General features: G+C 42.1%; 1 long non-coding RNA gene across 1 annotated transcript; it reads left to right on the top strand.

The window, feature by feature from the left end:
- Positions 1 to 1,155: 1,155 nt before the first annotated feature.
- On the top strand, positions 1,156 to 12,441 carry LOC135228051 (uncharacterized). Its single transcript, XR_010318252.1, has 2 exons — positions 1,156 to 4,536; positions 6,004 to 12,441. It is a non-coding gene; the product is annotated as an uncharacterized LOC135228051 (long non-coding RNA).
- Positions 12,442 to 16,834: the final 4,393 nt, after the last annotated feature.

Raw genomic sequence — 16,834 nt, 5'->3', positions numbered from 1 at the left:
TTGGGTCAGCCCGGCAGCCGGCGCTGCTGCTGTTCCTCCTGCTGCCTGCCTGTCTCTCAGCCAACCGAGCGATGGAGCCCGGGCTCCTCTTCGGGGCCACGCAGTGTCTCCTGGCCCTGAGACGCCTGCCCGTTCAGCCCTGGCCCAGCCGGTGCCGTTGCTTTAAGAGCACCATCAGCTGCTCGCACTTGAGCTAGCTCACATCCCCAAGGTGCTACAGCAGACCACAGCCCTGTAAGTTCGCACGAGTCCCTGCCTGAGGGCGCGACACCGCCCCTCTCTGCTGGAACTTGTATGAGGAAGTTTTAAATTTTGAGGTGCTGGTAGGTCTAATTGGGGGGATTTCGGAACTAAAATAAAGCACTCCATTGTGAAATTAAACGGAGGGTTTTACTTCTACGCTCCTGCTAACATTTGACTTTTGTTGAAGTTTGCCCTTTGAAGAACAAAGCTCAGCTGGTTGAGTGTTCTGCCGCTGGCTTAGGAAAAGCTTCACTGAGTTCAAGTAAATTAGGGCTTATAGATGACCGTGTTGTTTTGACTACCTTAAAGAAGGTCCTCAGCAAGTGCTGAGGCATTCTCTCTCCTCTCAGCTAAATAAGCAGGGTTCGTTTACACTTTCTAACTATAGGGTCCCTATGAGTCTGAACCAACTGGAGGCCACCTAACACCAACAACAACTAATGGTCAGTTCTGTATCCAAAGATTCCATTGAAGTTGTCACAGCTGCAGTCATATCACTAACTTCCATATCACTAAACTTTCATGTCAAAATTATTTATACTTTTAGAAATATTGCCTTAGAGCAGCTGGTGGCTTTCAACTGCTGACCTTCTGATTGGCAGCTGGGCTTCTGAGCACTGCCTCACTGGGGCTCCTTCTGCACTTCCCATGTATCTAACTATATGGGAAGTTTATGAAAGAAAGAATGTTATAGATTAAATTGTGTCTCCCCCCGCCCACCACCACCACCACAAAATATGTGTTGAAATTCTAACCCCTACACTTCTGGAAAGGAGCCCTGGTGGCACAGTGGTTGAGTGCTTGGCTGCTGGCCAAAGTGTTGTTGGTTCGAGCCCACCAGCTGCTCTGCAAGAGAAAGATGTGGCGGTCTGCTTCAGTAAAGATTACAGCCTTGGAAACTGGGCGGGGGGGGGGGGTGCAGTTCTGCTCTGTCTCATGGGGTCACTATGAGTTGAAATCCTCTCTATGGCAATGGGTTTGGTTATACCTCTGGAGGAAATCCTGTTTGTAAATAGGGTTTTCTTTGTTGTGTTAACTAGATCATACCCAAGTAGGGTGGGTTCTAAATCTAATTATGACTGAGTTATAAAAAGGCCAGTACAGACAGACACACAGAGGGGAAGACAGACAACAGGTAAGAATGGTCTACAAGCAAAGGAATGCCACGTATCCCCGGCAGACACCAGAAACTAGGAGAGATGCTCACAGATGCTCACAGAAGGAATCAACATGGCCAATACCCTGATTTGGACATTTAGCCTCCAGAGCTGTGAGAAAATTAATTTCTCTTCTTTAAAGCCAAAAAAAAAAAAGAAAGGAAATATTACCTTAGTTAAAACGTTTCAACTGGCGTAGAGAAAGTTTTGCGGTTAATTGCCACCCTTGTAAATACCTCCCTGCCACTAGTTTGATGTGAAACTGTTATTTGCACTCATTCTGCTTGTTAAATATGTTTGTTTTGCTTGTAAGGCAGAGCATACTGTTACAGCCAAACTGAACACAGGCTTTCCCACAGATTTTTCATTCCTTCAATAGAATTTTTGTTAAAATATCAAATTAGAGAGTTGGCCCAGTGACTGACAACACTAGGACAGACTAAAGGCCATTCTTTACATTAGAATTCCTCCTGCTTTCCCTGATGACATACTTGGAAGAGGTGCCTTCACTTTTCAAACACTGTCATGGATCTGATCTGCCAGCCTAGAAAATGTGAACAATAATGAGTTGAGCTCAATGTATTTGTTCCAGGTGCAGTTATCTTTCCTAATATCTTCCAGAACTCACCATTGAGAATTTTCGTCCTCATTCTTCTTCCAATAATTTTCCCACATAGGTTCTCAATGTATCCCTTTTCATATTTCCTTTAGTTGGGTCAGCATGCATCTGTCCCATTTGGGAAGAACTAATTTAACTTCAGAAAGTGGTTCTAATTTATTACGCCATGGCAAATTGAGTTTCCTCTGCTCATTGCTATGCTGTGTATTAAGTGTGCCTCCCAGGAGGGGCATGTCCCCACCTCCAAATGCTTGAAGTGCTACCCATTCCCAGTGTGTTACCGGGTTCCCAAGAGAGAGACTCAAATGGGCCCGTGGAGCTTTTGGTGCGTAAAAGCCTTACTAAGCAGCTACTACTAATCAGCATTTAGGAGGCATTGTGGGATGGTAGAATAAACCAGAGTTTAGGAGTCAAACAGACTTGGGTTCAAATCCTACCTCCTTGCCTTTAATATGGGGATAAGAAACCTGGAACATTGAGCTGTTATTTAGATTAAATTAAATAATACATGGGAAGTGCAAATCTTTTATTATTATAATTTCCAAGCTTTATACCATGAGAGAAGGAAAGGAAAAATGCTGAAAGGACATGTTGATTCAAAGGTTGCCTGCTCCACAGTATTTTTTGTGGATTATGTCATGTCCTTGGGAAGAATTGTGTTCAATGTTTCAAGCCCATTCTTGGGTAGAGAGAAATAACCTAAAACTCCTGGGAATTTGAGCTAGAAATTTTAAGAAGATCATCATTATAGATTTTTTGGTCATAATCATGAAATGAGAATTTAGTTTGGTAATGAAAAATTCAAGTTAGTGCTAGTTGCATAGAGAATTATGTATGTGTATGTATATATATGTATATATATGGAAACCCTGGTGGCGTAGTGTTAAATGCTACGGCTGCTAACCAAAGGGTTGGCAGTTCGAATCCGCCAGGCGCTCCTTGGAAACTCTATGGGGCAGTTCTACTCTGTCCTATAGGGTCACTATGAGTCAGAATCGACTGGACGGCACTGGGTTTGGTTTTTTTGTTTGTTTATGTGTGTGTGTGTATATATATATATATATATTTATACCCCAAAACCAAACCCACTGCTGTGGAGTCGATTCTGACTCATAGCTACTCTACAGGTCAAAGTAGAACTGCCCCATAGGGTTTCCAAGGCTGTAATCTTTACAGAAGCAGACTGCAGATTGCCATATCTTTCATCTTCTGGTTAGTGATATATATATATATACATGTGTATGTGTATTTATACACACACACACACACACACACACACACAGGGGCCCTAGTGGTGCAATGGCAAAAGGTTGCCTGTTCGAACCCACCAGCCGATGTGTGGAAGAAGAATGTGGCAGTCTGCTTCTGTAGAGATTACAGCCTTGGAAACCGTATGCGACAGTTCTACTCTGTCCTATAGGGTTGCTATGAGTTGAAATCAACTCAACGGCAATGGGTTTGCTTTTTGGTTTATATATATGTGTATATATATGTGTGTATATATGTATATATATACACATATATATATACATATATATATATATATTCCACACATTTTCATGGTAACTTTTATTAAGAATTTTGTTAATTTTATATGCTTCCAAATATCATTGTAAAAGCTGAAAAGACAATTCTCTCTAGCTCATGGTTGTGCAGGTGGCAGAGCACAAATATATGGGCCATCATACTCATGAGCATAAATTTGCGTTTTTGTAATGACAGTTTTCTGGAAGATCACAAGAAAGCCTTAGAGAAGGACAGCTTGTCTGATCAAGTGCCAGGGCATCACTGAAACTGTCCTTTTTCAGTAGAGGGCTGAGGTGCAGACCTCAGGCACCTAATACAACTGGTAGTTAGATAGATCATTACTGCTGGGTCTCTGGGGTCTATGATACTGAAAAGAGTCACGAGTAGGATAAATATTGGTACTTTCAAAGGCTTTCAAGGGGAGAAATAATAGGAAAAAGATGACAAAGTTCTTTGCCTTAAAATATGAAGATAAAATTACTGAAGATCTCAAAGATTTAAAAATTTTGAGCTTGAGCAAAATCAAGAAATGTCTGTGCTTTTCCACCTGAGCACAGAATTTCCACCCTAGGTTAAGATGTCTCTCTGTGCCATTAACAACCTGAGCCTTCCGAGGGGCCCACTCCAGAACTGTTTGCTTCCTTTGATTTAGTCAAGATGCCTTTTCCGTGTTAGCAAATGGCAACTCTTAGTTAGCTAAATCTGGCTCTACCGCCAGGTATGTGGTCATGAGCAAGCCACTTCTATTTTCTAAGCCTCAGTTCCCTCATCCTTAACGTAGGGCCGATAATACCTACCTCATGGAGTTATAGTGAAGAGTAGAAGAAATATTGCAGCTCAACATGCTCAGACCAATGCTTCCCACACAACAAGAAGCGTGTGCTGTTCTTTTTAATCATCATCATCATTGTAAAATTAATCCCAAATGCAACATTTCACGGGAATGCAGTGAGCACCTCTTATGAAGTAGCTGATCATATTACTATTTTGGTAAGTATATATAACTCTTAACCCCTTGAAAGTACAGGTGACTGGGGGTTAGAAAAATCCAGTAACTGCTCAAAGTCGCTCAGCTGGTGCACTGTCCAAATCCAGATCTGCCAGGGGCCAGAGGCCATGCTCTTAACCGCTGTGCTAGATTTTTATGTCACCTGTTTTTAAAACCCTAATGTCAAAGGATTGGTGTTCAATTTTTTAAACGTTAAGGTTGAATTCATTGTGTAAGAGACCTGCCCTGCAGTAGAATAATCTTTTCATGGGGATTCTTATGCATATGCGTTTCCAGAGCACCTGGTAGCAGGTGGAGGTGGTACTATGAGGGGCTGCCAGAGCCTCTCCTCACCCCTACTTCTCACCCCCTTGAGAGAGTGAAAGGACATTGACACCGGGGATGCAGTGTGAGGAGCTCTGCTGAGAGTTCAGTAGAGCTCATGTCTGCGTTCTCAGGCTGAACCCCTGATTTACTGAGTGAGTGTGGCCTTGGGTGGGTTTTTGACCTCCAGGTGACTCAGTTTCCTCTTCTGTACAAAGGGAACACTAACAGTGTTTACCCTGTAGGGAATGTAATGCAAGTTAAATGCTTAAGCAAATAGCCAGCCTTTATAAGTGTATCAGGGGACAGCCCCAGCAGGGAAAGACCCTCACTGTGTGTCCTGGCAGATAATTCGAAGAACTGACACGTAGCTCTTTCCAGATTCATGCGTTCAGGGAAACTTACTGACATGGGCAAGCAGCTGCTCTCCAGTGGCGGCTGGCTGGAATATTTTCCGCAACCACCTAACAAGGGATCCAAGCTTATATACCATTCCGGCTGGAACCAAGGTTCATAGTTTTCTCCCACATCCTTGGGCAGTCAGTGTTCCCAGCGGCTTCATGTCCAGGCCCAGATGTTTTCTTGTTGTTAAGGCATTCTTTGGCGTTTTTGGCTCCTGGCCCAGTCATGCCCCTCCCGGCCTTGTACCCTGGCCCGAGTTCATCCCGAATTCATCCCCAGCATGCTTCAGGGAAGAGCAAAGCTGATTCTATTAGAGAGGGGATCCGTATAGGCGCATAGCATTACCCTACAAAGTGCCATGTTATAGAGCTCAAAATCATGACTTCTGATACCAAAAATGTAGAAGAGCTAAAAATCACAGTCTGTTTAAAATTAAAAGTAAAGAGTTTTGTTGAGGATCAAGAGCAACCATGGCCACAGAGCAGCCATTGGGGGGAAACACCAAACTAGGTGCTAAGTGCTCCCTAGGGGAAGGATTTTTACAGAATGGAGCCCTGGTGGCACAGTGGGTAAGAGCTTGGCTGCTAACCAAAAGGTCAGCAGTTTGAATCTACCAGGTGCTCCTTGGAAACCCAGTGGGCCTTTGTCAACCCCTTCTGCAATGCTAAGTACCTTAAAATTTTGAATGTTCTTTGCCAATTGTCGGTGTTAGCTATTACTATTATGTTTTCACTTAAGGACAGGAGTGACCGAATACCTAGAAGAGCCTGGCTGGTAAAGTGATTTGAGGGAAGTGGGCTGGTGGAAAGACAAGACACTGTGTGAGTAGGAAGATGGATGGAACTGACGTTGGAGTGCTGAATATGTGAGTCAGAAGCTGGCAGCAGAGAGTGGGTTGTCGCTGCAGGCAGAGGGCATAGCCACCCTATCTGAGGGTCAGCCACTCAGCTGGGTACAACCCTCTGGGAATTTGGGCTAGTGTTGCTGATCTTGCCATGTTTTTCAAGGAAATATGGAAATCCAAAATGAAATTCTCTGATTTTTAAATAATAGCTTTTGTTAAACTATAATGAATTATATATGTACTTCCACCATAACATCGAAAAGAATGTAAATAGCATTTTTAGCCTGTAAGAATTTTATTTTTAATAAATGTTAGATAGTGTTATTATTATAATGTTCTTGATTTTTTAGCTTCATTTTAAACATTTTTAAATCTGAATACAGAAAATACTGTATTCAACCATAGATAAGAAAGCTTCACTGTGTTTAAAGATGAGTTGATTGTGGCTTTAAGTTTAGAAAAATGCAAACCAACCCCCAGATTTTTTACCTTGATTCCATTTATAAAGATACCACTGTGTGTTCAAAGCAAATACATTTACCGCATAGCCTACTACCATTTAGAAAACCTCACTCTTCACCCTATATACGTTAATAAAGCCATTCTTTTGGAAATAGAAGTTGTGAGTGAAACATTTCTAAGAATGAACACAATATGTGTAGGGAGCCTGTTCAATGCTCGGAAGCAGTAGTACTTCCTTAGTTTCTGTTGATTCCATTTTATTCCAGGATCACTGGGTCATGCTTTCAAACTCCTAGTTACCGGTTAAGAAATGTGATGATCTTAGAATCCCTCAGCAGTGGGGAGAGTGACAGTGATCAGAAAGCGAATATACTCTAAAAACCTCTGAGATTCCAAGAGAAAAATATATAAGCTTAGGGCTATTTGGTTGATTAGGATTTCCCCCAAATGTCTTAAATATAGGACTATATAAAATGGAAAGTTTTAAATATTTAACTTACAGACAGTTCCATTATGTAAAAAGCTTACTTGGCTTCCAGATAATATAAAACTAAAGGGAAAAGGTGGGGTGGGGATGGGAAAATGCTCAGTCATGAAAAAATTTATCCAGCTGATAAAAATGTCATCTTGTTCAAGACAAAAATAGGATATCTTCAGCTCTTTCCAATTTCCATTCCAGCTAGATTATTTTATTATTTTTAATTTAACCCTCAAGGGTTACTTTGGCCTTTGAAACAGAATTTTTAATACCTTTTTTTTATACATATAACTGACATAGTTTATTGGCTTTAAATTATCACGTAACAGTAGTGAACACACTGAACTCTGTAGACTTTTGCCCCATTTGGCATTTTTGAAGTGAAGCTGGATGGGACACAGCTGAACTCTATCAAAATTCAAACACACCCCGGTCTTTGACCTGTCAGGCAGAAGCTGCAGTGAAAGTCGGAATGCATTTAGCACTTATTCACTGATTAATTCACCAAACATACGTTACCCGACCCACCCAATCTTGCAGGTTTAGCACAACAAACCTTGATGGCTCACTTAAGACTCAGTGGCCTGTGGAGTGCGGGGCTCTGCTCAGAGCAGTGACTCAGCTGTGCAAGTATGAGACATTACAGGAGGTCTGGCGAGTGAGTGGTCAAGGACAGCGAGGAGAAGGCGGGCCGGGTGGTGCTGGGCAGGTGCAGCTGGCCAAGGCATCATGTGCAGGGTGTCACCCACACTAGGTATTTGGGAGCCATTCTTCAGTGAAACCTACTGCAGAACTAGTGTAGGGGTAAAACAAATTCCATTTTGCACAGGTTAATTTGGGGTTCTCTGTAGGACAATTGGAGCCCTGGTGGCGCAGTGATTAAAGTCATTAACTGCTAACTCAAAGTTCGGCAGTTTGAAACCACCAGTGGCTCTGCAGGAGAAAGATGTGGCAGTCTGCTTCTGTAAAGATTATAGCCTTGGAAACCCACTGGAGTCACTCTGCACCGGAATCAACTCCATGGGCAGTGGATTTTTTTGGTTTGGTGGAAGAAGAATCAATACTGTTTTGCATTTATGGAATAAGGAAAGGATAGTGAATGTCCTGGTTTGTCAACTAGATGAGTAATGTAGTAGTGAAATTAAGTGACAAAAGATGAGGAAACATTTGATGTTGAACAGAGAATTTGCTGAGTTACATGGGCATCCTGGTGAAGAGGGTAGAAGCTCAGAAATGTGATTAGCTTAGACAGGAGATAGAGGCAAGAGATAGTGTTTTGAGAGTCATTAGGGTGAGAACACATATTAATTAAGTTGAAGGGAGTAAATGAGATTGCCTAGGGGGTGCTTGTAGCATGACCATGGACCGTGTAAGCTAGAACTCTGGAAAACCCCACAATCAAGGGGAAAACACAAAACAAAACAAGAGGCAGGAGTGCCACATGTGATCGTACAGGTCATACACTGCACAACTTCTGACTGTGCTGGGGTGGGTGCCTCTGGACTTGTGCAATGCAGTGACCCTGGAGAAGAAGGAAAAAGGTGAGAGAAGAATACAGCAACCAAAGAAGGGGGAGGAGTGCCAGAACAGTGTTTCAAGAGGGAAGAGGTGGTCAAGTCTGTCATGAGAAGATGAGGTAGCAGAGTGTAAGCTTCACCTTCAAAGAGTTGGAGAAGAAGAGGGTCCAAGGAATTTTTTGTTTTGTTTGTTTGTCAAAAGACAGGAGGGTGTTGAGTGTGTGGTAGGTAAAAGAAATGAAGCTAGTATAGGGACATTAAGAATATAAGAAATGTGGATATATTTTTTTTCAGCCTTGCAGTTCCAAAGAGAAGTGGTAGCTCTGATGCTAGTGTAAGCCAGTCACTGGAGCTTGGTGTCTGGACAGGACAGGCAGGATACAGACCTTCATGTCTGAGCAGGAGCCACTCCAGCAGGGCAGATAGGAGGCTTCAGAGAGCCAAAGCATCTGGGAGCCACAGCAGATGTGCCAACCCAGGCACAGGTGGGTTTCACATCTATGACTCTGGTTGCAGAGACAGAAACATTACAACAATGTTGAGAACAACAATAACAAAAAACTCGATTAAAAAGGAGACTGTGGACGTTGAACACTAGATATTTTTGTACATCCACCCATAGCTGGAAATGCATCTTTCATAACTAATTTTTTTTAATTAATTTTTATTAAGCTTCAAGTGAACATTTACCATTCCAGTCTGTCACATGTAGGTTTACATACATCTTACTCCCTTTTCCCACTTGCTCTCCCCCTATTGAGTCAGCCCTTTCAGTCTCTCGTTTCTTGCCAATTTTGCCAGCTTCCCTCTCTCTCTATCTTCCCATCCCCTCTCCAGTCAAGAGTTGCCAACACACTCTCCAGTGTCCACCTGATTTAATTAGCTCACTCTTCATCAGCATCTCTCTCCCCGCCACTGACCAGTCCTTTTCATGCCTGATGATTTGTCTTCGGGGATGGTTCCTGTCCTGTGCTATCAGAAGTTCTGGAGAGCATTGTCTCTGGGATTCCTCTAGTCACAGTCATACCATTAGGTATGGTCTTTTCATGAGAATTTGGGGTCTGTATCCCATTGGTCTCCTGCTCCCTCAGGAGTTGTCTGTTGTGCTCCCTGACAGGGCAGACATCGATTGTGGCTGGGCACCAACTAGTTCTTCTGGTCTCAGGATAATGTAGGTCTCTGGTTCATGTGGCCCTTTCTGTCTCTTGGGTTCTTAGTTGTCGTGTGACCTTGGTGTTCTTCCTTTGCCTTTGCTCCAGGTGGGTTGAGACCAATTGATGTATCTTAGATGGCCGCTTGTTGGGATTTAGGACCCCAGGCGCCACAATTCAAAGTGGGATGCAGAATGTTTTCATAATAGAATTATTTTGCCCATTGACTTAGAAGTCCCCTCAAACCAAGTTCCCCAGACCCCAGCCCCTGCTCCGCTGACCTTTGAAGCTTTCGTTTTATCCCGGAAACCTCTTTGCTTTTAGTCCAGTCCAATTAGGCTGACCTTCCTTGTATTGAGTGTTGTCTTTCCCTTCACCCAAAGCAGTTCCCATCTACAGATTGATCAATAAAAAGCCCTCTCCCTCCCTCCCTCCCTCCCCCCTTTGTAACCACAAAAGTATGTGTTCTTCTCCGTTTTTTCTATTTCTCAAGATCTTATAATAGTGGTCTTATACAATATTTGTCCTTTTGCAACTGACTCATTTCGCTCAGCATAATGCCTTCCAGATTCCTATGAAATGTTTCAGAGATTCGTCACTGTTCTTTATCGATGTGTAGTATTCCATTGTGTGAATATACCACAATTTATTTACCCATTCATCCGTTGACGGACATCTTGGTTGCTTCCAGCTTTTTGCTATTGTAAACAGAGCTGCAATAAACATGGGTGTGCATATATCTGTTTGTGTGAAGGCTCTTGTATCTCTAGGGTATATTCTGAGGAGTGGGATTTCTGGGTTGTATGGTAGTTCTATTTCTAACCGTTTAAGATAACGCCAGATGGATTTCCAAAGTGGTTGTACCATTTTACAATCCCACCAGCAGTGTATGAGAGTTCCAATCTCTCCGCAGCCTCTCCAACGTTTCTTATTTTGTGTTTTTTGGATTAATGCCAGTCTAGTTGGTGTGAGATGGAATCTCATCGTAGTTTTAATTTGCATTTCTCTAATGGCTAATGATCGGGAGCATTTTCTCATGTATCTGTTCGCTGCCTGAATATCTTCTTTAGTGAAATGTGTGTTCATATCCTTTGCCCACTTCTTGATTGGGTTGTTTGTCTTTTTGTGGTTGAGTTTTGACAGAATCATGTAGATTTTAGAGATCAGGCGCTGGTCGGAGATGTCATAGCTGAAAATTCTTTCCCAGTCTGTAGGTGGTCTTTTTACTCTTTTGGTGAAGTCTTTAGATGAGCATAGGTGTTTGATTTTTAGGAGCTCCCAGTTATCTGGTTTCTCTTCATCATTTTTGGTAATGTTTTGTATTCTGTTTATACCTTGTATTAGGGCTCCTAGGGTTGATCCTATTTTTTCTTCCATGATCGTTATCGTTTTAGTCTTTATGTTTAGGTCTTTGATCCACTTGGAGTTAGTTTTTGTGCGTGGTGTGAGGTATGGGTCCTGTTTCATTCTTTTGCAAATGGATATCCAGTTATGCCAGCACCATTTGTTAAAAAGACTATCATTTCCCCAATTGACTGACACTGGTCCTTTGTCAAATATCAGCTGCTCATACATGGATGGATTTATATCTGGGTTCTCAGTTCTGTTCCATTGGTCTATGTGCCTGTTGTTGTACCAGTACCAGGCTGTTTTGACTACTGTAGCTGTATAATAGGTTCTGAAATCAGGTAGAGTGAGGCCTCCCACTTTCTTCTTTTTCAGTAATGCTTTGCTTATCCGGGGGTTCTTTCTCTTCCATATGAAATTAGTGATTTGTTTCTCTATGCCCTTAAAATATGCCATTGGTATTTGGATTGGAAGTGCGTTATATGTATAGATGGCTTTTGGTAGAATAGACATTTTTACTATGTTAAGTCTTCCTATCCATGAGCAGGGTATGTTTTTCCACTTAAGTATGTCCTTTTGAATTTCTTGTAGCAGAGTTTTATAGTTTTCTTTGTATAGGTCTTTTACATCCTTGGTAAGATTTATTCCTAAGTATTTTATCTTCTTGGGGGCTACTGTGAATGGTATTGATTTGGTAATTTCCTCTTCGGTGTTCTTTTTGTTGATGTAGAGGAATCCAAGTGATTTTTGTATGTTTATTTTATAACCTGAGACTCTTCCAAACTCTTCTATTAGTTTCGGTAGTTTTCTGGAGGATTCATTAGGGTTTTCCGTGTATAAGATGTCATCTGCAAATAGTGATAGCTTTACTTCCTCCTTACCAATCTGGATACCCTTTATTTCTTTGTCTAGCCTAATTGCCCTGGCTAGGACTTCAAGTACGATGTTGAATAAGAGCGGTGATAAAGGGCATCCTTGTCTGGTTCCCGTTCTCAAGGGAAATGCTTTCAGGTTCTCTCCATTTAGAGTGATCTTGGCTGTTGGCTTTGCATAGATGCCCTTTATTATGTTGAGGAATTTTCCTTCAATTCCTATTTTGGTAAGAGTTTTTATCATAAATGGGTGTTGAACTTTGTCAAATGCCTTTTCTGCATCAATTGATAAGATCATGTGGTTTTTATCTTTTGTTTTATTTATGTGATGGATTACATTAATGGTTTTTCTGATATTAAACCAGCCTTGCATACCTGGTATAAATCCCACTTGATCAGGGTGAATTATTTTTTTGATGTGTTGTTGGATTCTATTGGCTAGCATTTTGTTGAGGATATAGGTCTAAAATTTTCTCTTTTTGTAATGTCTTTACCTGGTTTTGGTATCAGGGAGATGGTAGCTTCATAGAATGAGTTGGGTAGTATTCCGTCTTTTTCTATGCTTTGAAATACCTTCAATAGTAATGGTGTTAAGTCTTCTCTGAAGGTTTGGTAGAACTCTGCAGTGAAGCCGTCTGGGCCAGGACTTTTTTTGGTTGGAAGTTTTTTGATTACCGTTTCAATCTCTTTTTTTGTTATGGGTCTATTTAGTTGTTCTTCTTCTGAATGTGTTAGTTTAGGTAGGTAGTATTGTTCCAAGAATTTATCCATTTCTTCTAGGTTTTCAAATTTGTTAGAGTACAATTTTACGTAGTAATCTGAAATGATTCTTTTAATTTCATTTGGCTCTGTTGTGATGTGGTCCTTCTCGTTTCTTATTCGGGTTATTTGTTTCCTTTCCTGTTTTTCTTTAATCAGTCTAGCCAATGGTTTATCAATTTTGTTAATTTTTTCAAAGAACCAGCTTTTGGCTTTGTTAATTCTTTCAATTGTTTTTCTGTTCTCTAATTCATTTAGTTCAGCTCTAATTTTTATTATTTGTTTTCTTCTGGTGCCTGATGGGTTCTTTTGTTGCTCACTTTCTATTTGTTCAAGTTGTCGGGACAGTGCTCTGATTTTGGCTCTTTCTTCTTTTTGTATGTGTGCATTTATCGATATAAATTGGCCTCTGAGCACTGCTTTTGCTGTGTCCCAGAGGTTTTGATAGGAAGTATTTTCATTCTCGTTGCATTCTATGAATTTCCTTATTCCCTCCTTGATGTCTTCTATAACCCAGTCTTTTTTCAGGAGGGTATTGTTCATTTTCCAAGTATTTGATTTCTTTTCCCTAGTTTTTCTGTTATTGATTTCTAGCTTCATTGCCTTGTGGTCTGAGAAGATGCTTTGTAATATTTCGATGTTTTGGATTCTGCAAAGATTTGTTTTATGCCCTAATATGTGGTCTATTCTAGAGAATGTTCCATGTGCACTAGAAAAAAAAGTATATTTTGCAGCAGTTGGGTGGAGAGTTCTGTATAAGTCTATGAGGTCAAGTTGGTTGATTGTTGTAAGTAGGTCTTCCGTGTCTCTATTGAGCTTCTTACTGGATGTCCGAAAGTGGTGTGTTGAAGTCTCCTACTATAAATGTGGAGGTGTCTATCTCACTTTTCAATTCTGTTAAAATTTGATTTATGTATCTTGCAGCCCTGTCATTAGGTGCGTAAATATTTAATATGGTTGTGTCTTCCTGATCAATTGTCCCTTTTATCATTATATAGTGTCCTTCTTTATCCTTTGTGGCCGATTTAATTCTAAAGTCTATTTTGTCAGAAATTAATATTGCTACTCCTCTTCTTTTTTGCTTATTGTTTGCTTGATATACTTTTTTCCATCCTTTGAGTTTTAGTTTGTTTGTGTCTCTAAGTCTAAGGTGTGTCTCTTGTAGGCAGCATATAGATTCATCGTGTTTCTTTATCCAGTCCGTGACTCTCCGTCTCTTGATTGGTGCATTTAGTCCATTTACATTCAGCGTAATTATTGATAAATAACTTTCTAGTGCTGTCATTTTGATGCCTTTTCATGGGTGTTGTTGGCCATTTCATTTTTCCACGTGCTTTTTTGTGCTGAGACGTTTTTCTTAGTAGCTTGTGAGATCCTCATTTTCATAATGTTTAACTTTGTGTTTGTTGAGTCGTTACGTTTTTCTTGGCTTTTTTCTTGAGTTGTGGAATTGGTATTCCTTTTTGTGGTTACCTTATTATTTACCCCTATTTTTCTAAGTAAAAACCTAACTTGTATCGTTCTATATCGCCTTGTATCACTCTCCATGTGGCAGTTCAATGCCTCCTATATTTAGTCCCTCTTTTTGATTATTGTGATCGTTTATCTATTAATTTCCATGATTTCCTGTTATGTGTATTATTTTGTTTATTTATTTATTTTTTAGAATTAGTCTTAATTTGTTTGTTTTTGTGCTTTCCCTATTTCAGTTGCGTTGATATCAGGACGTTCTGTTTTGTGACCTTGTATTGTGCTGGTACCTGATATTATTGGTCATCAGGCCAAACAATCTCCTTTAGCATTTCTTGCAGTCTTGGTTTAGTTTTTGCAAATTCTCTAAACTTGTGTTTATCTGTAAATATCTTAATTTCTCCTTCATATTTCAGAGAGAGTTTTGCTGGATATATGATCCTTGGTTGGCAGTTTTTCTTGTTCAGTGCTCTGTATACGTCGTCCCATTCCCTTCTTGCCTGCATGGTTTCTGCTGAGTAGTCTGAACTTATTCTTATTGATTCTCCCTTGAAGGAAACCTTTCTTTTCTCCCTGGCTGCTTTTAAAATTTTCTGTTTGTCTTTGGTTTTGGCAAGTTTGATGATAATATGTCTTGGTGTTTTTCTTTTTGGATCAATCTTAAATGGGGTTCGATGAGCATCTTGGATAGATATCCTTTCGTCTTTCATGATGTCAGGGAAGTTCTGTGTCAGGAGTTCTTCAACTATTTTCTCTGTGTTTTCTGTCCCCCCTCCCTGTTCTGGGACTCCAATCACTCACAAGTTATCCTTCTTGATAGAGTCCCACATGATTCTTAGGGTTTCTTCATTTTTTTTAATTCTTTTACCTGATTTTTTTTCAGCTATGTTGGTGTTGATTCCCTGGTCCTCCAGATGTCCCAGTCTACATTCTAATTGCTCGAGTCTGCTCCTCTGACTTCTTATTGCGTTGTCTAATTCTGTAATTTTATTGTTAATCTTTTGGATTTCTACATGCTGTCTCTCTATGGATTCTTGCAACTTATTAATTTTTCCACTATGTTCTTGAATAATCTTTTTGAGTTCTTCAACAGTTTTATCAGTGTGTTCCTTGGCTTTTTCTGGAGTTATCTTAATTTCATTTGTGATATCTTTAAGCATTCTGTAAATTAGTTTTTTATATTCTGTATCTGATAATTCCAGGATTGTATCTTCATTTGGGAAAGATTTTGATTCTTTTGTTTGGGGGGTTGGAGAAGCTGTCATGGTCTTTTTCTTTATGTGGTTTGGTATGGACTGCTGTCTCCGAGTCATCACTGGGAAACTAGATTTTCCAGGTAATCAGCTAAAAAAAATGCAATCAGATCCCTATCTGAATTCTCCCTCTGGGTCCAGGTATTCGGATGTTAATGAAGCCGCCTGGGGAGGGTGGGGGAGGGATCAGAGAGCTGGGAGTGTAGCACCACAGAATATAGAGCTGATCACCGCGTTCATGCTCCTCCCCTGTCCGCCAAAATCCGGACGGGACCGCTCCCCGGCTGGGATGCTACTCTCCCCACTCCGAGACCAGTCACTTCCTCCCGGGGACTTCTCCCTGCGGTGCACGGCACCACTCGCGTGAACTCAGTGGGCGTCTCCCAAACGAACGGGTGGGCCCGCCCCCAGGGTCTATTCAGGAGAATATGATTGGACCCCGCGCTCACGCCCCGCCTGCTTTCGCCAAAATCCCAGCAGGACGGCTCCCCGGCTGGTACGCTGCTGTCCCCGCTCCGAGACCTGTCACTTCCTCCCGGGGACTTCTCCCTCCCGTGCGCCGCATCACTCGCGCGAACTGGGTGGGCGTCACCCGCTGACCAGGTGGGCCCACCACCTGCGTCAACTCAGGGGAATATAATTGGACTCCGCGCTCACGCCCCGCCCACTTTCGCCAAACTCCCAGCGGTACGGCTCCCCGGTTGGGACGCTGCTCTCCCCGCTCCGAGACCTGTCACTTCCGGGGACTTCTCCCTCCGGTGCGCCGCACCACATGCGAGAACTGGGTGGGCGTCCCCCCGCACGAACGTGTGGGCCCCGCCCCAGGGTCGCTTTAGGGAAATATAGCTGACCCCCCCCGCTCGCGCCCCGCCCGCTTCCCGCCAAACTCCCAGCGGGACGGCTCCCCGGCTGGGACGCTGCTGTCCCCGCTTCAAGATCAGTCACTGCCTCCCGGGTGCTTCTCCCTCTTGCTGCGCCGCTACGCCGCCCGCGCCAACAAGCTAGACTCTCTCCCGGGATGGGTTCGGGGGGGTAGGGCTGGGCCCCTTTTCTGTGCCGTCTGCCCCCCTGGGCTCTGCCCCAGATCGGGCTCCGAAGGTCACCTGCCTGGTACGCTGGCTCCTAGTTCTGAAAACGGTCACTGTCTGCCTGTATTTGTTCGTTTTCCGTCTCTAAGTCTGTGTTTGTTGTTCAGAGTTTGTAGATTGTTATGTATGTGATCGATTCACTTGTTTTTCCGAGTCTTTGTTGCAAGAGGGATCCGCGGTAGCGTCCACCTAGTCCGCCATCTTGGCCCCGCCTCCTCATAACTAATTTTTGTAACATTTTATTTTATTCAGTGAAGTGTTAATTTTACCTTGTGATTCATGTTTGAATTCCCTAAATGCACGTCAGAAATGCATGATTCACTGGTATAACTA

This window comes from Loxodonta africana, chromosome 18 (assembly GCF_030014295.1).
Source record: "Loxodonta africana isolate mLoxAfr1 chromosome 18, mLoxAfr1.hap2, whole genome shotgun sequence".
NCBI classification, from domain to species: domain Eukaryota; kingdom Metazoa; phylum Chordata; class Mammalia; order Proboscidea; family Elephantidae; genus Loxodonta; species Loxodonta africana.
This window is presented reverse-complemented; position numbering and strand designations above follow the sequence as displayed.